This window comes from Miscanthus floridulus, chromosome 4 (assembly GCF_019320115.1).
Source record: "Miscanthus floridulus cultivar M001 chromosome 4, ASM1932011v1, whole genome shotgun sequence".
Lineage (NCBI taxonomy): Eukaryota > Viridiplantae > Streptophyta > Magnoliopsida > Poales > Poaceae > Miscanthus > Miscanthus floridulus.
In genome coordinates, this window is record NC_089583.1 from 68,415,474 (window position 1) to 68,433,567 (window position 18,094).

General features: G+C 45.9%; 1 pseudogene; it reads right to left on the reverse strand.

Moving 5' to 3' along the window:
- Positions 1 to 3,648: 3,648 nt before the first annotated feature.
- On the reverse strand, positions 3,649 to 6,400 carry LOC136551635 (probable NADH kinase; annotated as a pseudogene).
- Between the last annotated feature and the right edge of the window lie 11,694 nt (positions 6,401 to 18,094).

Consider the following 18,094-nt stretch of genomic DNA (forward strand, 5'->3'; position numbering starts at 1 on the left):
AGTTAATCGCCTTTTATGCAAAATATTGTCAAGCTATATCCACTTATACAGCCTTGCATGATCCTTGGAGTCATTTTATTTCTGGTTTATGACGGATAAGTCTAGCTGAGTACCTTCTCGTACTCAGGGTTTATTTCCCATTGTTGTAGATGGCACTGTGTACCATGGTTATTGCAAGAGTTGCTTCTATCCCACTGTGGATGAGGAGTAAGCCTTGGGCAGGCTTCTTTATTAATCCCTCTACATGCTTTTGTGGACTATGATCGTATGTTGGCACTGTATCAAACTATGTTGGCAAATGCTACTTTCAAACTTAATTTGCTTTCGCTTTTATCTATTAAACTTGGTTTGTAATAACTTTGTTTCAGACTCTGATGATGGAAATGTATCTGTGAACTTTATGTTGAATCATGTACGATCTTGGTTGTTGTAAATCATTTATCGAGACCCATCGTGGTACTCGATGGACTACCGGGTTTATATGGGTTTAAGTATGATAGTGCGACCGCTTGCAGGCTGCCATTATACTTGTACTCTTATAAATTGGTCGGTTCTACGACAGACCGTGACTCCAAACTCGCGTAACGGCTTCACTTCCGACTGCGCTCCAAAAATCCAGGGACCGCGACTCCAAACTCGCGTAACGGCTTCACTTCTGACTGCGCACCAAAAATCTAGGGACCGCGACTCTGAACTCACATGAAAACTAACTAAACTAGCTACCTCGGCTTCCTAGGCTACGCTGAGTCCAGGGATCCACGACTTCGACAGACCCGGTTCCACGGCGCGCACCGACACCAAGACCCACGGGCTCAGTCCCATCCGTCCCCTGAACTAACCATTTCAAAACCATGGCGCGCACCGACACTAGGGTTTGTCCGAACTAACCCCCTCACCCAATCCCATGGCGTGCATCGATGCTAGGATCAGTGAGCTCTCTCGCGTCCGAACTAACTCCCTCACCTGATCCCATGGCGTGCATCGATGCCAGGATCAGTGAGCTTTCTCGCGTCCAAGCTAACTTCCTCGCCTGATCCATGGCACGCATCGACATCGGGATTAGTAAGTTCTATCTCAATCCAATCTTCATGCCTAAGAACACCTCAGCTGCATAACGACGCCTTTGTTGACAAAATTCCATCTCATACTAAAAACACGCCCACTAAAACAACACCCCCCTAGACGGTTCTGCCTGAACCGCCCGGGGGTTCGGGGGCTACACCCGCGGGTGTGCTCGCGCGCACCCACTGATAAAATAGAAAACTTCCCCTGATGACATAGAACACCCCCTAGATGGTTCTGCCCGAACCACCCGGGGGCTATACCCGTGGGTGCGCTCATGTGCACCCATCGGCAAGACAAAAATCCCTAAGACGATTCTACCCGAATTGCCTAGGGGCTCGGGGGCTCCTATCGGGTTCATAAACCCGGGGTCCCTCAGGGACCGGCTTCCATGCCAAGGCTCAACCCGAGATTCTACAAACAACAGGGCAAAGGGGCGGTCCAGCAACTGACCGGAAGGCCTGGCCCAAGAAGAGCAACACCCGCTCGTCGACTACTGCGGCCCACCTATCCGACCAGAGCGCTCGATTCAGGCTCCAACCACCTCTAGACGGCCTCTTCGATCAGAAGGCCTGCCCCGAGGCCTACTTCTGACTCTGTCCTCATGTCTCTCCGACCGGGGTACGTAAGAACCCTGCTCGCCGCTCTTCTCCGACCGGCGCAACCTAAGCCGACTGGGCCATCCAACAAGGGACGCCCACTCGAAAGGGACCAGGGACGAACGGAGAAAGCAGCACGCAAGTCAAACCACGGTATAGGGACCATACCCTATACACCCATGAGAACAGTGTTCCACAACCACCCTGACACAAACAGTATTGTAGGCGCCGACATTTATCCCTACAGTATTGTAGGCGCCGCTGGACTCCCGTACGGCAAAAAGCCCCTCACATGCCTCTGGGCATCAATAGTGTTGTAGGCACCGAGATTCACCATATCCAGTAAACGTGGTGAGACTCCTCACATACCTCTAGGCATCCAGTAGTATTTTGTAGGTACCGATGTGAACCCTTCCTGAAGAAAACAACACAACCTCCCACATACACCTAATATTCTACAGTGACATCAATAGTGTTGGGGGCACCTACCATTATCCAATCCTCATCGGCATGGGCAACAAGGCATAAAAACATCCGTACCCTCTCCCTCTCATCTATAAAGCCATTCCCTTTATCTATAAAAGGGGATGCACTCCCTCCAATAGGGAGGACCGATTCATTCAAGCTCAGCTCCTTTAGATTCATTAGTCCAATAGCTCACAACCACAGAACCGCCAGGTTCGGACCTCAAGCACACGCTTGAACACTTAGCTCATAGTAGAGTTCCCATCGCTCTCGGCCCTTTCGACCAGAGCCGACTGGGCCTTTGGTACCCCCCATCTTTCTCCTTCTCATTTGTAACCCCACTACAGACTTCGAGCACCTAGGCTCAGGAATAAAGTCACCGACCAACCCAAATTGGACGTAGGGCACGTTGCCTGAACCAGTATAAATCCTATGTCATTGAGTACTAGGCCACCTCCGATCACAACGTACAACAAAACTACAAATATTCACTAGTCGGTCACTTTCTGTACCGACACCATGCTTGTACCCCGAGCACAAGCAGGACCAACCCACCACTCTCCTATCAAGGGGTCTAGGTCCCCGTTCAAACTTGGACTCTAAGCCCCCACGCCTGAGTCCTGGACTCAGTGTGGTGCTTAGACCTCCACCATCCCCGCCTCTAATTAGTAGGTCCAGAAAGAGCCGAAACCCATGACAAGAGAGCAACAAGCCTTCCCGCTCCCATAAGCAAGTATGTGCTCAGAATAATAAGTCTGTGACTGTGGGGGGTATGACCCCGGATACCCATGGCAGGCCACATGGGCTATGCCTCCAGGGGTGGCCTAGCCCACAAGGAGTCTTACGGGGCACGATGCTGCTCGGCAACCCCCGCAAGGCACGGGAAGGATATCCTGAAGATGTTACGAGATCTGATAGGATACGTACGATCCCATGTTTCTTGTAATCTGTTATTACCTTGAGAGTAGTAAGCTAACTGCATGTCTTAAATGTGTTCCAGGCTTGTGTTCTGCATGAGAGAGGAGCTCTCCTGGAATTGGTAGATCCAGACCTAGGATCGAATTACTCAACAGAAGAGGCACTCATCATGCTAAATGTTGCCTTGCTATGCACAACCGCAGCACCTAAACTGAGACCAAAGATGTCAAAAGTTGTTAGCCTGCTTGAGGGCCACACGCCTCTTCAGCCCTTGCTGTCAGATCTCAGTCTTGCTCAGAATTGCCTGAGCACAGGTGGTTTATGGAGGAACCTCTGGCAAAAACTAAGTGAGCGTCAGAGACTGACAGAACAAGCTTTCTGCAATTACACTAATGAATCATCAACCATAGATATAAATAATGACCTGAGACCATTGGTGAGTCAGATGTAGTAGATGTGCACCATGACCCAAGTGTACATAAAGTACGAACTACCAGGGGTAGACCAGAACATCTGTATCAAGTATCAACATTGCAATGCAAATACCAAGTAGCGTACTAATGTCTAATCCTGTAAGTCATAAGCATTTTAGTAGCATCCGCTTCAAATTCAATGGGACTATAAAATGCTGACCATGGTACAGCACTGGAAGGTCCCTATTATCTCTGCTGACCCTTCTTTTGCTTTTATTTACAAATAAAACCTCACAAATGTGTCATTAATGCTTCATCTGATAGCATTTAACTGTCAGTCACTACATGAACATGAATTGATACCACTTAAGCACCCAATAACTCAGCTCACTGCTCAACTCCTATATCATATTAAATCGATAAGGAACATCACAAAAACATTGTTATTTCACTATTCAGGTGCCTTCTTTAGCAAATGTTCTGGCAAAACAACTTTTAAGGTCGGAGCATCTGAGGATATCTCAAGTGAGTCCCCATGCTGAATTGAATGCACTACATGTGAACCATCAACATAAACAGCACCCTCTTGATTGTACCATACAACAAGCATGTGTTGCTCTTGCTTTAGAAAATCATGGAGCATTGGTTTGTCGGCATCCGTTGGAGAAATCGGCTCCCTTATCATATACTGAAGCTCACGGCTTGATAATGGCATCATAAATCCTCCAGCTGATTGCATGGCAGCAGTTGATCCAGCAGCTGTTGAGACCCTCAGACCGCTTGATCTACAATTAATTAAACGCGAGTTCTCTCCCGTATTGTTCCTTTTCCTGAGATGGCAATACTAATCAGAATTGATCACATTTGAAAGGAAAATGAATTTATAAGGAAACTCAGACAAAATACCTAAATGAGAAGCGTGACACACTTGCTGGACAAGGGTGTGACACCAATATATCATTCAGAGCATAAGTCGGCAGCTGAATTCCATTTAGTTTCACCGATATCCTTGACAGCTCCAAAGGGCGCCTACTGCCATCAAGCGTTGCATCAAGTATCTGGGAGTATGGCAAGTTCAGTCAAAATGGAATTTGAGATCATATAAAAATCCATTAATGATACAATTCTACAAAGAAGTAGATTGAGCATGGATTTTAGTCCAATGTCCTTGAAACAAATAATAAAATGCGAACATTTTGCAGATAAAATAACCTGTTCAAAGTTTCCTGCAGTAGCTGCACAAAGATATCCTGTGCTCCTCCTTGCATCAAATTCATCAGTTAGCTCGTCAACCTGCATGAGGCTATTATGAGCTACAGAATTATAACAAGACTTGATGAGGCACAAATATAAAGGCCAGTCTGCTCACAAGTAAACAACCAGCTAATAACATACTGGTTATGATATGAATATTGTACCTCACTGGTTTCAAGCTACGAGACTTCTGAGTTAGAAAAGGATAAACAACTGACCTCCTTAGTACAAGTAGGATCTGAATTAACACCTAATATAGGAACTGAGCTATCCAAAAAAATGGCTAGCCCGGAGAAGGGTGCCATCACCACCGACAGCAATCACAAGATCCACATCACGTATTGGCTGAGACAAAAGATTGCGCTGCACAGAAATCCAGTCAAGGGACTTGCGCTGTAGGACCCTCTGGCAGAGATCAATTGTGTCCTTGTGAACTCTGCACCTATCATCCAGATAGCTCAGGATCTGCAAAGGCAAACAACGATGGTGATAGAAGGCTAGGTAAGTTTCCTTAATCCATATAAAAAAGTATCTGCAGTATTGAAATCAATCAAGGGGGCAGGGGGAAACTGCAGTTAAATTACAGACTAGATAGCTCAGATTGTTCAGAGAGAACAACCCCCCCCCCCCCCCCCCCCCCCCCCCCCAGCAAGAAACAACTTCTATAGTGTATTTCCTAAAAAAAATTGGATAACCGATAAGACCAGGAGTAAGTGAATCTTTTTCTAACCGAAAATGATGCATGCAAACACATGTCAGACCCATACAACAAAAAAGGACTGAACAGTTAAGGAGTTATTCATTACCACAACAACAGTGCACCAGGCAACAAGTTATAAAATGTCATTCTACGGCATTTTGCAAGTACTACCGCAATGGCCAATGGCTACTGTAAGTGCACCACACCTTAGTTAGTTTATCCAGGACACCAAAAAGTAAAAGTAAAAGTCACGATCCGTAGAGGCATTTCAACGAACACCTGAACTCCACCACCATTTGGACGAGCATTTTTTGCTCACTCAACTCAAATGGATCAAGCGTGCTCCCGCACAACGAACAACACTGTGAACGAGGTTAATGAAATCGGGAAGCCTATACCCTATAGCGTGATTTTCACTATCGAAGCGCGAAGAAGTGAACTCCGCCACAGTTTAGAACCTATATATATGGGACCGTCCAAACATGTGAGAACCCTGGCACCCCGGTCCAGTCCTCGGGAAGCAATGGCGAACAGCATAATTAAAGACATGAGAGAAGGAGAGAGAGGTGCGACCTTGGGGCTGGCGGCGCGCGGTTGCGGCGGCGTCGAGGGCGCAGAGGTGGGAGAGGAGGCCGCGGCCCCGACGTACGGGCGGGGAGGGTATACGTCGAAGGGCTTGAGGAAGAGCAGCACGCGGCGGCGCGCCATACGATCCTAGTATGACGGCGAGTCGTGGCGGCAGCGGTGGTGGCGACCGGCGACGCCTTCTCGTCACTTGCGCGGTGGAGTGGAGGTGGTGGCAACTCGGAAATGCTCCAGACTCCGGAGGCACCCGTCCGAGAAAACCTTCCAGACAGAAACTTACGCACGACACACCGACATCTGGGCCCGCTACCACGAGATTACAATACATCAACCAAAGTACTCGGCCCCGACTCCACCCGCGCCCTCGTCTTGAGATCGAGTTGAGACTCGGCGACCGCCGCCTCCGCCGGATCGGAGCGAAAGCGACGGCATCGATCTACTGTACCTTTCTCCTCGACCGTCGTCACTGATCAGGTGAGTGAGCCGGCCTTCCAGTCTCGACGCGACGTGTAGTGAATTCGAGATCCTTTCCATTGCCCAGGTCATGAAGTCTCCGGTTACAGATTGGTACGGTTCCAGCTGGCTTCGCTAAAATTTGGTTCACGTGGATGCTTACGCTGATTTTTATAAAAGAAAATATTGTAGGTTCGTTAAAAAATATTGCTGAAATCGTTGAACGTTTTGTTACACCGCAGTGTTCCCACCGTTGTTTCTAGTTTAGAACTAGATTGCTATGAGTAAGAAACTATTGCATAATATAGTGTATAATAAATTATGGTTTGTGATGTACTCCGTCCATCTCAAATTATAAGTCATTTGAGTCAAAGCATCTTAAGTTTCACTAAATTTATATAATAAAATAATAACATATATGTTATCAAATAAGTATAATTATATTATTAATTAATTATATTTTATAGTAGACATATTTGATATCATAAATCTTTATAATTTTGGTCAAACTTGAGATGTTTTGACTCTCTACCAAAGTTAGAATGATTTATAATTTAGAATAGATGGTATATGTGATGTCGGCAAGGTCTGGCTGATTTCCCAGAAACCGCGCTTCACAAAAAAAAATATTTCAGTGCTATCACAGAGGTTTTTACTAAATTGGAATTGGAGAATAAAATCCGTTGCGAGGATGACTCGGGGATTTGGGAATCAACACATGTTTGTGACCCATTGAATGGCATTTTCCAACCCCCTGATCTTATGTGTTTAGGTAAAATCCAAAGTTCCTTAACAAAGTGCATTCTCAAATTATAAATTCGAAGCTAAAATTAATAGCATTCCAAACAAATCTAGGTAGAGCTGAGAAATTACATGAGCCGTGAATTTTGATAAACTTTTTTGGATTTTTGGTCCATTTTGAGGCTAAACAGACTAACCTAAGACTCAAATATATCATTACACAAGGATTTTTAATTTCAAAACTACAAGAGGTACGATGCCACGTACAAATAAACTGGGGCAAACTTATTTTCTAGCATCTACTTGAAAATTTTGAAGAATTTTAGATACTAGTACAGTGCCCGTGCTAACGCCACGGCTTCATTTAAGAGATGCACATAAAAACAGCCAAAAAATTTTCCGTACACGCAATTATATATGACCATGTATATAATCCGGAAAGCATAACAAGGCATAATTAGTCTTGGGGTCTAAAAAATAAAGCATAATTTAAAATAAAGCATAAAACTAAAAATCATAAAACTAATGCCATGGTCTCTTTTCAGCCTTACGCCCTTAAGGCAGGTATTCAGGACACGTACAAGTGCCACCAAGGAATTCCGGCAACTCACTACGCATTTTTTTTACAAGCACTGACAACAAACCTTTAGAGATGCAACAAATTAACCCAATATATATTCCAAGCAAGAAAAAAACATTTGCTTTGCTTTGTTGATATCAGTGCCATACTTCCTCCGCCACTAACCTCCACAGTTGCATCAGTGCCATACTCTCTTTGCCACTAAAGCATATCAATCCACATTTGTTTTGCTTCGTCGATATCAAATTTCCTTGCTTTCAGATATCTACATATCAGATTAGCTGGATATATATAGCTCAGCTTCATATGATAGTCATCATGTCTTGCAGGCAACAGCCCTTCCAAGAGTAGTACCTGTCTAAATGCTTCAACCACTTGCAACTCCTCTAGATCGCGCACATCCTTGATCTCATGTTAGATTTACCTTCCCTAAATTATTACGAGAGGTTGGCACATCACAAATTTTCTCAAAAAAATAAAAAAGCTAATGTAAAGTACAATGTAAACCATTTATTCTACAATCATTTTAGTGAGCCAATTATTTACACATAAATATGTAAAATCGAAGGAGACTACAAATTCTTGATTGATAGTCACTATAATAGCCACCTAAGATACTAATCACTGCACAGGATTAAACTGCTACATATAAATGCAATCATACAATCTTCTGAAATGACATTGAATCGAAAGCTAAAAATTATGATGCATATCAAAACGGGGGCAAATTTTAGAGAATGGGGAACTCCAAATATAAGCGCATTTGAACATTTAAGGAAAGAAAATACACTGAGACTGTAACTGTTAGATATCTGGTGCCCCAGTGCCGCCCCATGTTTGCACAAGATTGCCGTGCTCTTTTTCCCACCTTTCTTCTTCCTGAGATAGTACAGTCTTCCACGAGACGACCTTCGTGAGATCTTGTAAGGCATAGCATCCACTGTTGTCTTAGCCTTTTTTTGCATAATGTTTTATTCTTGTGTCAGAACTAATAAGAAACATATATAAAGTCCAGCAGCAATCAGATGCTTACTATCAGTGGAATCAAGAAATGCAGGCAACATGTAGTAATTTATTAGGACAGCTATGATAAAACCCTAATGAACCAAAACTGCAGCAACACATATAACAAACTACAAAAGACGAGAACAATGTATGAAGCCCACACTCACATCATTGTATTGTGGCTTTGCTTTCCTCTTCTAGCCACAACCTTTCTCTTCCCTTCTACCTGTATAGAAATTATTTGCTCCAATTTCAGTTGAACTTTCTCATATTCTGTTTCTGAATCAAAGATCTTGGTTGCCATTTACCTATATAAGGTTGCAGTTGATGCGATCTTTCAGCACTTTTTTTGTAGTTTCCTGATATTTCTAGATAGAATAGCTTCTAAAAGAACTGTTAAATCAAAACAATAATCTAGTCCTAGAGGAACATAGCACATGTTGTGGCCTGTGACTGTTCTCCATTTATAAAAAATCAGTTTGTATGAATACTCAAATAACAATCAGCTCAGAAAATTCAGATATGCAACCTAGTCCTCTAACACATACATTTGAAAAGGAAAACCGACCATAGATGCTACCTCAAGCTTGTCATTTTCTTTTGACATCACCTTGCAACCTCTCTGCAAAGCCCGCATCTCCTGCCCTAGACTATCAGTTACATTTTTGGAAAAAGTACTACTCTACTATTCAGCTTGCAGATGAGCACAACAAGCAGAATAGCAGATATTCTCGTCCTTAAAACAGTGACCTGTATAAAAATATAAAAAATCATTCCTTGAGCATGCCCTAGTATCTCAAATCTCAGCATGTTACAACAAAAAAATGTATGTAACTCGCTTCCTTAATGGCGCACTACATCGGCACTCGGGTGTAGTGAAAAATGAGCAAGGATCTTCACATCTAGGTCGACGGGTGCAAAGGGTAAGGAAGCTAGCCGAACCAACTAGGATCCGTTTAGGTAGTTGGAATGTAGGGTCACTTACAGGTAAGTTAAGAGAATTAGTTGATACCGCGACTAGGAGGCATGTAAATATATTATGCGTTCAAGAGACTAAATGGAAGGGTCAGAAGACGAAGGAGGTGGACAATACAGGTTTCAAGCTTTGGTACACAGGGACAATCACGAATAGAAATATAGTAGGAGTTTTGATTGATAAGAGCCTCAAGAATGGTGTGGTGGAAGTGGGAAGGCAAGGAGATAGGATTATCTTAGTCAAGCTTGTCGCTGGTGATATGGTCTTGAACGTAATTAGTGCGTGTGCCTCCCAAGTAGGCCTCAATGAGAGTGCTAAGAGATAGTTCTGGGAAGACTTAGATGGCCTAAATAGAGCTGTACATAGTAGTGAGAAGCTTTTTATAGGAGGAGATCTTAATATATATGTAGGTACTACAAGCGTAGGTTTCGAGGCAGTTCATAGAGGTTTTGGGTATAGTAGTAGGAATCAGGAGGGGGAGGAAGTTCTGGACTTCGTAGTAGCTTTTGACCTGATGATAGCCAACACTTTCTTTAGAAAACAGAGAATCTCATCTAGTGACCTTCAGTAGCGGACAACACTCTAGCTAGATTGACTTTGTCTTCGTAAGAAGAAAGGACAAATGAGCATGTTTGGGTTGCAAGGTGATACCAAGAGAGTGTGTTGTTTCTCAATATAAGCTTTTGGTGGTAGACTTTCATTTTCAGGTGCGTGCCCGTAGGGATAAACAAGCTAAGATTGAAAGAACAAAGTGGTGGAAATTAAAAGGGGAGACGTCAGAGGCATTTAGGGAAAGGGTTATCAGAGAGGGCTCTTAGAAGGAAGAAGAAGACATAAACAACATGTGGGAGAAGATGGCAACCAACATTCGAAAGGTGGCTTCGGAGGTGTGTGGAGTAACAAAAGGAAGTGGAGGCGAGGCTAAAGATACTTGGTGGTGGAACGAGGAAGTACAAAGAGCTATTAAGGAGAAGAAAGAATGCTATAGATGCTTGTACCATGAGAGGAGTGTGGACAACATAGAGAACTACAAGGTGGCAAAGAAGACTGCAAAGCGAGCTGTAAGTGTGGCAAAGGGTAGAGCGTACGGGGATCTTTACCAACATTTGAGTACGAAGGAAGGAGAGAAGGACATTTATAGGATGGCTAGGGTTCATGAGAGAAAGATAAGGGACTTCAACCAAGTTAAGTGCATTAAGGATGAAAGGGAGCATCTCTTGGTGAAGGAGGATGAGATCCAACATCAGATGGCAAGAGTATTTGACAAATTATTCAATGGTGAGAATACAGACACAACCTTTGAGTTGGATGACTCTTTTGATGACATCAATAGGTGCTTTGTGCTGAGAATCCAAGAATCTGAGATCAGAGAGGCATTGAAAAGGATGAAAGGAGGTAAGGCGATGGGACCGAATGGTATCCCAATCGAGGTGTGGAGATGGCTCGAGGACATAGCTATAATATGGGCTAACCAAGCTATTCAACCAATATTTTTCGATCAAACAAGATGCCAGACCAGTGGAGGAGAAGTATATTGGTACCGATCTACAAGAATAAAGGGGATATTCAAAGTTGTACTAATTACCGGAGAATTAAGTTGATGAGCCATACTATGAAGCTCTGGGAGAGAGTTATCAAGCATTGCTTGAGAGCAATAACACGGGTCTCTATGAACCAATTTGGTTTCATGCCCAAAAGGTCAACCATGGAAGCCATTTTTTTAATAAGACAAGTTATGGAGCGGTATAGGAAGAAGAATGACCTACACATGGTTTTTATTGACTTAAGAAGGCTTATGATAAAATACCAAGGAATGTTATGTGGTGGGCTTTGGATAAACATAAAGTCCCAACGAAGTAACGTCAGGCTCATTAAGGACATGTACAACAATGTTATGACTAGTGTTCGAACAGTGATGGAGACACGGATGACTTCCCGATTAGGATAGGACTACATCAAGGGTCAGCTTTGAGCCCTTATCTATTTGCCTTAGTGATGGATGAGGTCACAAGGGATATACAAGGGGACATTCCTTGGCGTATTGCTTTTCGCAGATGATATAGTGCTAGTTGATGAAAGCCGGACAGAAGTGAATCAGAAACTAGAGTTATGGCCGGGAGACTTGGAGTCCAAAGGTTTTAGACTTAGTAGAACTAAAACTGAGTGTATGAGATGTGGACTTCGGTACTACTACTCGGGAGGAGGAAGATATTAGTTTGGAAGGTCAAGTAGTGCCTAGGAAGGATACCTTTTGATATTTAGGATCAATGCTATAGAGAGACAGGGATATTGATGAAGATGTTAGCCATAGAATCAAGCAGGTGGATGAAGTGGCGCCAAGGGCATGCTGGTGTCCTATGTGACAAAAGGGTACCACTAAGCTAAAGGCAAGTTTTATAGGATGGTGATTAGACCTGCTATGTTGTATGGTGTAGAATGTTGGCCTACGAAAAGATGAATGTTCAACAGATAAGTGTCGCAGAAATGCGTATGTTGCGTTGGATTTGCGGTCATACAAGAAGGGATCGAGTTTGGAATGATATTATACGTGATAGATTAGGGGTAGCACCAATTGAAGAAAAGCTTGTCCAACACCGGTTGAGATAGTTTGGACATGTCCAACGAAGACCTCCAGAGGCACCAGTGCGTAGTGGAATCCTATGCCAGGATAGTAACATGAAGATAGGCAGAGGAAGACCAAAGTTCACTTGGGTAGAGGCAATAAAAGGAGAGTTAAAAGGATGGAATATACTCAAAGACTTAGCCTTAGATAGAAGTGCTTGGAAAATAGCTATTCACATGCCTAACCTTGATTGCTTCTGCTGGGTTTCAACTCTAGCCTACCCCAACTTGTTTGGGACTTAAATGCTTTGTTTTGTTGTTGTTGTCGTCGTCTTACCTTGAGCAGCCCCTGCTATGATTGGCAGCATATCAATTTGTATGCCAACATAGAAACTGGCCTCTGGAAACTGACCTTGAGACAAAAGATTTTCTAGATGCATTAGATTTTCTGGTGAAAACAGAGAAGTTCCATGCTAAGTGCAGCATGTTTTCTGATTTACCTCTATCTTATATAGGAGCGAGAATGAAAATGGAAACCAATGTCTTTATCAAGATCAGAAGCAAAGGCAGATTGGAAAAAGTAGCAATAATAAAATCAATAAGAGAGCTGAGTAGTTGACATTCCATATAGAACCTCATTGGCATGCAGTACCTACATAGTAATTTTTTTGTTGATGCCAGGGGACAGCTTATAGATTTGGACAGATCACCGACCTTAACGAAGACATAACTAAGGCGATCAAACCAAAATAGTGATCAATGTATCACAAGGTTAAGGACCAATTATCCTTTTTAATCTATCAAATTATATTATTATGGCACTGAATAATGGCTGTATGTCTTCACAACCTTACCAAAACAAAGTATAGTTCTTAAAGCAAGACAGTCCTGTGCGATCTCATAAATATCTGATCATGCAGTTTCTTTATGCATAAAAATTATAATACATCAGTCTAATTCAAGTGGACGCAGCTGCAAGCAATGTAATGTACTATTAGTCTACTATATGCAAACTATAAAGTGTCCAACCTCAAAGCCTAGCTACGTTTGAGCCCTAACTGAAGTCCACAGTATGAATGGTGAGAATATTCAAGAACCCTAGGTTTAGGAAAGCAATAATATACTACTCAGTATTGGACGCTAGTTAACAAATGGCATTCTATCTCTGCATCTCTACAGACTACAAGATGTTAGTTGCTCTGAATCATGTACAATAAAAAACAACTGAACGATGGTGCCCAAATCGGCAGTGAGAGAGAAAAAGCAACAAATAGATCCTCGAGCACCGATAAATTAGCGTTACCTAGAATTCGGTGGCGAGTGTGGTCAGCGACTCGGGGACATACTTGTTGCCGAACCTCCTTGTCGGGGACCAATATCAGGGTATCCAAAGAGGAGGAGATAAACCATCAACATTGATTCGTCAAAGTAGTCAAGAGTGCGACTACAGCTCCAACCGACCCCTAGGTACATGAACTCCATCTTGGCCGACCCTTGAGGGTTGGCTCTGCCTTGCCCAACACTAAGGTCATGGGTTCACCTCGTCTGACCCCTGAGGGTTGGCTCTACCTCACTCGATCCCTGAGGGTGGCTCTATCTCGTCCGACACTAAGGCCGCGGGCTCCGCCTCACCTGACCCCTGAGGGTGGCTTTGCCTCGCTCGACACCGAGACCACGGGCTCTGCCTTGCCTGACCCCTAAGGGTGGCTCCACCTCTCCTAACCCTGAGGGTAGCTCTACATCGCCCGACACTGAGACCACGGGCTCCGCCTCGCCCAACACTGAGGCCGCAGGCTCCGCCTCGCTCGACCCTGAGGGTGGCTTCGCCTCGCCTGACACCAAGGCCATAGGCTCCACCTCGCTCGACCTCTAAGGGCTAGCTCCGCCTTGTCTGACCCTTGGGTTTGGACTCCACCTCACCCAAGCCTTGGTTTTACACTCTGCCTTGCCCGATCTTGAGACCGAGGGTTCTGTCTCGCCCGACGGAGACCCATACCCCTGCCGACCACTCCAGGTCCAAGCGTATGGGCCTGGGTCAAAGCTCTGACACCAGGGGAGTGACCAACATGCCCCGATTTAACTCGTGGCCATGATGGGCCATACCTGGGGTTCACATTAGGAACAGCGTCGGGCGTACCGATGTTGTTCTGCCTAACCCCTATACGAACACTAAAGGGCGCATCAGTTTACCATGATGTCTACTAGGACGGAGTGTAGCGCCATGATTGGCAAATGATGCCTGAACATGGTGCCAATGATGGACAGGGCCATGATGAGAAGCTGTCCCTTTTGACGTCTACAAGGTTAGGGGACCCGCATTGAGGGAGAAGGACCCGACGATCCTAAAGGACTTCTTCCTCTCGTTCTCTTCTCTTCCTCTACTATAACCTATGCTTTCCCTTAGCCTATAAAAGGGAAAGCAGGGCATCCCATTAGGGGGCATCAAAACTCATCGCAACAACCACAGGAGACTCGAATCCGATCAACTCATCAAACCCCAAATGTACAACTGAGCAGCAACCGAGCCCTCGGCACCTGTTCACCCTTTCCATCAGAGACTTGGGACATGTCCCTCTTGCCCATTTGTAAACCCACTACTATGAACTTTCAGTGCTAGAACACAAGTGGCAGAACGAACTGGATATAGACATTCTGTCCGAACCACTATAAACCTCGTGTCCTCGTAGCACACCTTCCGAGCCAGACGCGCAATATTGGAAATTTACTTATTAGTGGCAACTCAAAACACTGACAGTTGGCACGCTAGGTAGGGGCCTTTTGCACATCTCGACATCCACACTAGGCCTTGGATGGCTAGTCACAACCTCAGCTAGGTCCCGGGAGCGCATGTGCGCTTCGGGGACCTAGACTTCATTGTCACGATGGAGGGAGAGTGGGCATTGGCTCCTGCCATCGTCCGACCTCTCCACTCCGCCAACCTCGATGTGATTGCCAAGGCGCTTGAGGAGCTATAGTAGCATGCACCAGAGGCCCGCTCCCCTAGGAGCAACTCCTCGACTTCGACTATGGGAGGTTAGAGCGCTAACTTGGTGCCGTCCCGGGAAGACCTGCGCCACCTCACCTTCTCGTTTATCAACATCATGGCGCAACTTGCTGGAGGGGAGCCACTCTCTCTAGCATACCTCATCTAGAGCGCCCCGACAATGCTCCCATTTGGTCTCAGCAATGCCGTAGAGACTGATGGCCACCTTGTGGCACGACGCACACCTCTATCCCCCACGAACGATGAGTTCATGAGGATAACCGAATATGTTGTAGAGTCTTTCCATGACCTCTTCATGGGAGAACTAGAGTCGCACTCTAGCTCTAACTCTAGCAAGGGGGGCCATCACCCCTCTCATGAGTGTTTTAAGGCAGGTACCCCCAAGGGACATGTCAAAAGCATCCACGAGGAGGAGGCTACCCTGATGAATAATCTCGACGATGAGGTTGAGGGGGAGAAAGGGGCCCCACCCTACCTGTGGGTGGAGCAGCTAAAGGCCCGACACCTATAGCTCGAGGAAGCACAACTCTAGCTTGAGCAGGAACGTGCGGAGCTCGATTGGGAGATCTAGCGCCAAACAGGCGATAGGCGTGCATGCGCCATGTCCCACGACATGAACTAGAGGATCATCACGGATGATGAATCCCTCCCACACTTCACTCAAGTATGACAGAACATCGCTGTTGTGGTGGTCTTGCTCCGTGGGCTTCTGGAGCCCATGACGCCCAAGGATCGTTGGGTCCACTGCAAGATTCGCACATTGCCAAGCATGCAATGGTGTAGCAGGCCAAGAGCTCATTGTCTCGGTGACATGAACTTGACGTCAGCTAGTGCATGCCCTCACAGTGACCTAACAAGGATGCATTGGTCCACCAGGCATCGCAAGGCACCAGGCTGCGCACCGTGATTCTGGTGCGTGAGCGTCTTAGCCACAACTGTGACACGCGTGACTCCCTCAACGCCCGTAGGCATCCCCATGGCGATGCAGGGGAGGGAGCTAGCCATGGCTACCACCCTTGTCATGGTGGATGTTACGATAGTGGTGAGGACCAAAGCTCGAGCCCTAGCCTACCGAGGCCTTAGGCCTTCGGACAACACATCCTCAACACCACCTTCCTGCCAAGGTACCGACCACCAACCAACATCCTGAAATACTCTGGGGAAATGAACCTCGGACTATGGCTTGAGGATTATCGGCTTGCCTACTAAGCCGGTGGAGCAGATAATGATGATTTTATATATCCACAACCTTCCATTGTTCCTAGTCGATTTGATGCGAACATGGTTGGAACACCTTCCGCCCAACAACCAAAGTTGGGTGGACCTGAAAGAGATCTTCGTGGGGAACTTCTAGGACCCGTACAAGCGCCCCGGGAACCCATGGGATCTCAAAAGTGCCGACTGAAGACTAAGGAAACCCTTTGTGGCTATATCCAGTGCTTCTCCTAGCAATGCAATGAGCTGCCTAATGTCGCCAATGCCGACGTATAGGAGTTTTCCTATCTAGGACCACCTACGAGTCTCTGGTTCACAAGCTAGGATATAAGAGCCCGAACCACCAAGGAGCTCCTTGACATCGCCACTAGCCATGCCTCGGGCAAGGAGGCGTTCGAAGAGATCTTTGACCACCTCAAGGGCAAGGCAAAACAAGATGAGGACACCGGCGAGGGCGCCTCCAACTGTCCCATCAAGAAGAAGAACAAGTAGCGGCGTGAGGGCTCGCTCATGGCCACCATCGACTATAGGAGGGTTGGAAGCCTATGGAGGGCACCCCAAACCACTTCGAGAAGCTACTCATGGGGCCATGCCCGAACCATGCATTCCACGTCAAGTATCTATACAAGGACTGTGACCTCATGAAGCGGTTCTTGTCCGGGGCTCCAATAAAGGGGAGCACAAGAAGGACCCTGACCAGACCATGGATGGCACTAAGGGGAAGGATGGTGGCTTTTCTGATGTCAGATGGCTTCCTCATGATCTTCAAAGGGTCAGTAGCCTACGACTCCAAGCACCGTTAGAAGCTCGCATGCCACAAGGTCAATATGGCTAAGCCAGCCATGCCTACCTTCCTCTAATGGTTGAAGTCTGCCATAACCTTCAATTAGACCGACCACCTAGAGAGCGTCCCGCAACTAGGGAGATACCTGCTCATGGTCAACCCGATCATCAGCATGAAGTGGCTCACCAAGGTACTGATGGATGGAGGTAGCGACCTTAACATCATGTACGCTAAGACGCTCGATGCTATGGGCTTTGACCGAGCACCCATCCGATCAATCGGAGCACCTTTCCATGGCATCATGCCTAGAAAGCAGGCCATGCTAGTTGGGTAGATCGATCTGCTCGTCACCTTTGGGGATCTATCCAATTATAGGACGGAGACCCTCACCTTTGAGGTGGTTGGGTTCCATAGAACCTACCATGCCATCCTGGGATGACCATGCTACATGAAGTTCATGGCCATCCCCAACTACACCTACCTAAAGCTAAAGATGCTGGGCCTAGGTGGGATCATCACCATTGGCACCTCCTTCCAGTGTGCCTATGAGTGCGAGGTCAAGTGCTGTGATCACACCATGACAATCGTCACCTCCAAAGAGCTCATGTCCATCAGGAAGGAGGTCATCGAAGAAGCACCCAACCCTAAGCGGTCAGCTGGATCTTTCAAGCCAATTAAGGGCACTAAGGAGGTCCTCATAGACCCCAGCAGCCCCAAGGGCAAAGTGGTGCACATTGGCACCACACATTCCCCCAAATAGGAAAGCATTCATCAGGCT